This window comes from Piliocolobus tephrosceles, chromosome 13, assembly GCF_002776525.5.
Source record: "Piliocolobus tephrosceles isolate RC106 chromosome 13, ASM277652v3, whole genome shotgun sequence".
Lineage (NCBI taxonomy): Eukaryota > Metazoa > Chordata > Mammalia > Primates > Cercopithecidae > Piliocolobus > Piliocolobus tephrosceles.
In genome coordinates, this window is record NC_045446.1 from 118,246,741 (window position 1) to 118,252,376 (window position 5,636).

The 5,636-nt window shown below is 35.7% G+C and overlaps 1 non-coding gene across 1 annotated transcript; it reads left to right on the forward strand.

Moving 5' to 3' along the window:
• Nucleotides 1-334: 334 nt before the first annotated feature.
• Nucleotides 335-439, forward strand: LOC111540373. The gene has a single exon (XR_002730959.1). It is a non-coding gene; the product is annotated as a U6 spliceosomal RNA (small nuclear RNA).
• Nucleotides 440-5,636: the final 5,197 nt, after the last annotated feature.

Genomic DNA, 5,636 nt, shown 5'->3' on the forward strand with positions numbered 1-5,636 from the left:
TTCTCTTCTAAATGTTTCCCATCCTAACCTATGAAGAACCAAAATCAATGGTATTTAAACCACATTAATAAAGTGATACAATACCCACAATATCTACAAGTACAAGGATTGCACCAACCCAATATTTACTGTTGAATTCATAAGCCACATCACTTTGTCTCATTGCTTCCTCTGTCAAAAAGGTCACAAATCCAACTCAGAAATACTCTGTTCTAACACTAAAGAGCTCAAGGTGCTCTTGTGCAAGGGGGGGTAAGTAACAACAACAAAAAAAAAAAAAAAAGAAAAAAACAGGCTACCAGCATAGCAGATTCTACTGAATGAAATCCAAGTAGTGCTTGCTTCAGCAGCACATATACTAAAATCAGAACGATACAGAGATGAGCATGGCCCCTGTGCAAGGATGAAATTAAAGTAGTCAGAGGCTAGAGAGAACAATTCATACATTTACCTAGCTATGGGCACACAGAACAAGCAAGTTGTATCAACTTCAGAATTCCACTGGCAGACTCAACAAATAACGAAAACACTTGCTTTATCAGATACATTCAAATCTAGTGATCTCAGGAAATCCCTCTCACTGGCTAAGCAACCATCTTATCAGTATAAGTGACTACTCGTTTTTGCCTTCAATCTACAGATAAACTAAATCAAAACTATTACATATGTTGGTTAAATAAAATCTGAGGCAAGGGATAATTTTTCTAGCAACTTATACAACATGTACAGGTAGTAAACAAAAGCAAAAAACAACCAGTAAAGTAATACATGAATAAAACTTATCAGAATCAGGCAATCAGGCAAGAGAAATAAATCAAGGGTATTCAGTTAGGAAAAGAAGAAGTCAAACTGTCCCTGTTTGCAGATGACATGATTGTATATTTAGAAAACCCCATCGTCTCAGCTCAAAATCTTCTTAAGCTGATAAGCAACTTCAGCAAAGTCTCAGGATACAAAATTAATGTGCAAAAATCACAAGCATTCTTATATACCAGTAACAGACAAGCAGAGAGCCAAATCAGGAATGAACTTCCATTCACAATTGCTTCAAAAAGAATAAAATACCTAGGAATCCAACTTACAAGGGATGTAAAGGACCTCTTCAAGGAGAACTACAAACCACTGCTAAGTGAAATCAAAGAGGACACAAACAAATGGAAGAACATACCATGCTCATGGATAGGAAGAATCAATATCATGAAAATGGCTATACTGCCCAAGGTTATTTATAGATTCAATGCCATCCCCATCAAGCTACCAATGACTTTCTTCACAGAATTGGAAAAAACTGCTTTAAAGTTCATATGGAACCAAAAAAGAGCCCGCATTGCCAAGACAATCCTAAGTCAAAAGGACAAAGCCGGAGGCGTCACGCTACCTGACTTCAAACTATACTACAAGGCTACAGTATCTTTTTAAATGAACATTGGATATTAAAAACGTATCTCTATCTGAAAAGGAATCTGTAGAACTGAAAGAAGAAAATGGGCTACAGTTAATTAAGGTAAAAGTATAGTGTTGAAAATTAGGGACTAACTATGTCACAACTGATTTAGTAAAAGCTCTTGCAAAAATAATGAATATTGAGAATTCTGAAACATAATGTTGAGCCAGGTGTCATGGCTTACCCTGCAATCGAGCACTTTGAGAGGCTGAGGTGGGAGGATCCCTTAAGGCCAAGATTTTAAGACCAGGTTGAAAAAGGCCCTGTCGAAAGAAGAAAGAGAGAAAGAAAAGAAAAGAAAGAGAGAGAGAAAGAAAAGAAAAGAGAGACAGAGAGAGAAAGGAAGGAAGGAAGGAAGGGAGGAAGGAAGGAAGGAAGGAAGGAAGGAAGGAAGGAAGGAAGGAAGGAAGGAAGGAAGGGAGGGAGGGAGGGAGGGAGGGAAGGAAAGAGAAAGGGAGAAAGGGAGGAAGGGGAAGAAGGAAGGAAGGAAGGAGAGGGAGGGAGGGAGTAAGGAAGAGAGGGAGGAAGGGAGGAAGGAAGGAAGGAAGAGGAAAGGAAAGGAAAGGAAAGGAAAGGAAAGGAAAGGAAAGGAAAGGAAAGGAAAGGAAAGGAAAGGAAAGGAAGGAAAGAAAGAAACAAAAAGTAGCTGGGCATGGTGGTGCACACCTGTAATCTCAGCTACTCAGGAGGCTGAGGTGAGAGGCTTGTTTGAGCCCAGGAGTTCTAGGTTGTGGTGAGCTGTGATTGTGCCACTACACACCAGCCTGGTCAACAGAGTGAGACCGCCATCTAAAAAGAATTACATATATATAATTGCATATATAATTACATATATAAAATTACATATATACTTATGTATATATGTATAATATATATTTATAATATATGTAATTATATATAATTTATAAATATAAAATATATAATTATAATTTATAAATATAAAATATATATAGTTGAATTAAAGGAAATAATACTTCCTGAGTTAAAATTTTGATTAACTATGCTATAGTCAATGAGATACAGAAGGTATCCGCTATATTACTTTTACATATTTTAGGACCTTAGAAAATTGTGGTCTTACCATACAGATAAACTGTATACATATAAAAACTATACATAACCATACTCCTGGTCACCACTGTTAGTAGACCTCCTCCTAATGTCAATGATACTGCAAATAAAAATTCTAAATGTAAATTCAATGAATAATCAGGGGAGAAAGCAAATGGTCTAAGCAGACTCCCTCTCAGTGAAAAGTCTGGGGAGACGGCAGGAAGAGACTAGGATGAAATCAATAGGGGTAAGGCTACGCAAAACGAAAAGAAAAAAAAGGTTGTACTAACTTTTCAGGCTTGAAAAGCTCAAGGTATTCCATAAATTCAGTAGAGTTTCTCCCACAAAACTACTTCAAGAAATATAAATAAATCCAATGTTTTCAATCTACCGTTTACTTACTGGTATCCTTACCTGCATAGTTCACTCTGCTTTGAAGTTAGTTTGAGACTGAAGTCATTTCAGCAACTTGCTACTTATCTTATTCTGCCTGCTCCTCTGCTATTTCTCAGAAAGGGTTGTAAGAGTAAAAATGGAAATCAACAATGACTAAGTTACTTAAAGTACTAGAGACCATTCAACTACTTACAAAATTACAGGTACTTTTCTCAAATCACAAATATCCTATCCTCAAGTAACAGAAGCTAAATGCTATACTTCTAAACATTAATTTGAGGTATCTTATTTTGATTTAAAGTAAGTGTATTCTGGTATCAGTAATTCTTCGATTTTATTTTCCTAGGAAGGAGAATCAAGTTCCTGCCTGCTCATTTATTTCTGGAAACAGAGAAGCATTTTTCCCATTATCTTTTGTTATTTAAATTTGTTCTGGTAAGTTTCATCCACTGCAAAAATAAAGTGAACTTTTGAAGAATAAAATATAATAGGGAAGTAGCTCGTTAAATACACAGATTTATGTTTAAATTTGAATGATGCATAAATTACGAATTTAATATCTATTTCTTCTGATTTTGCTACAACCAGACATCAATTTTATCATCTCTGGGGCTTTTTATGTTATATTTTCAAAATGAACAATGAATACAAAGTACATTTTCTGATGTCTCAAACATTACTCGAAAAATAATAAGTCTGTTTTTAAGTGTCAACTGAGAATTTTCAAGTTACATCACTGTTCTAATGTCGCTTACTGCTAGGCAATTCATTAAGTTACTGTTTCACTATTACAGGTATTATTCAAGTTACAAGATACACAGCAATTGGAAACAACAGTATTATCCTTGGGTTTCCATTTAGAAATAATGTTGGATTTTTAAATTTAAGAAATTTGGGCTCAGACAATTCAAATTCCTTCTGTGCCACTTATTACCTAAGTGAACTTGCACAATTTACTGAAAATCTCTGAAGATCAATTTCCTCTTCTGAATCGAATAATCATACCCAGTCATACTGTTGAAGTAATTCAATGAAACAGTATCAAGTCCTATATAGTAGATGTTCAAAAAAAAAATGGAAGGTATAATATAATAATAAAACAAAAGTACTTGGTGAATCTAGGTTTGGATCTACTAAAATGTTTAACTCTTCTGCAAAAGGAAACAAAATTCTCATTTATTTAACTTACTACTTTGGTTTTTCCTGATATATGTTAGATACTATGATGCTATCCTTCAAAGCAATTACCACACTCCTAAACACTTAGTATGTACTCAAATACCATTTAATTTAAATATTTTAACTTTTTTATTATGGAAAATTTCAACCATATACAAAAGTACAGACAATGGAACAAATGAACCAATAGGTATCTATTACTCAGCTTTAACAATTAACAATGGCTCATCTCCCCACCCCTATCTGACTGGATTATATGTAAATCCTAGATATGATATCATTTCATCCATAAATAATTCAGCATGTATCTCTAAAATATAGTATTTTTAAATAAAAATATTACCTTAGGAATCCACTAATCACTCAATTACCACAAATATCCACTCAAGGTAAACTTTTCCAACTGCCTTAAACCTTTTTTTTTTATTATTATTTACTGAAACATGGTCTCACTCTGTCACCCAGGCTGGAGTGCAGTGACATGATAGTAACTCACTGCAGCATCAACCTCGTAGGCTTAAGTGATCCTTTTGCCTCAGCCTACCGAGTAGCTAGGACTACAGGCATGTGCTACCATGCCTGGCTAATTTTTAAATTTTTTGTAGAAATAAAGTCTTGCTATGTTGACCAGGCTGGTCCCAAACTCCTGGTCTCAAGGGATCCTCCTTGCCTGGGTCTCCCAATCTGCTAGGATTATAGCCAAGGGTTGCCACGCCCAGCCATTGTTTTTTTCTTTTTTTAAATAGCTCATTCATTTGAATCAGAAAGTCTACACATGATATTTTGGCAAGTAAGTCTCTTAAGTCTCTTTTCCCCTTCCTCCATTTTTTATTATCATATATGGTTGAAGAAATCAGGTTCAGTATATTCTCTGACAGTCTTTATCTTGCTGATTATGTCCCAGTAATGTTGTTCTATGGGTTCCTCTAGCTCTTATATTTCCTGTAAGTCATTCATTCTTTTTTTTTTTTTTTTTTTTTTTGTGAATACACTTTAAATTCTGGGGTACATGTGCACAACGTGTAGGTTTGTTACACAGGTGTACACGTGCTATGGTGGTTTACTGCGCCCATCAACACGTCACCTACATTAGGTATTTCTCCTAATGCTCTCCCTCCCCTAGCCCCTTATCCCCGGACAAGCCCCAGTGTGTGATATTCCCCTCCCTATGCCCATGTGTTCTCACTGTTCAACTCCCACTTATGAGTGACAACATGTGGTGTTTGGTTTTCTGTTCCTATGCTAGTTTGCTGAGAATGATGGTTTCCAGCATCATCCATGTCCCTGCAAAGGACATGAACTCATCCTTTTTTATGGCTGCATAGTATTCCATGGTGTATATATGCCACATTTTCTTTATCCAGTCTCTCATTGATGGGCATTTAGGATGGTTCCAAGTCTTTGCTATGGTGAACAGTGTTGCAATAAACATACCTGTGCACGTGATTTATAATCCTTTGGGTATATATCCAATAATGGGATTGCTGGGTCAAATGGTATTTCTGGTTCTAGATCCTTGAGGAATCGTCACACTGTCTTCCACAATGGTTGAACTAAATGTATT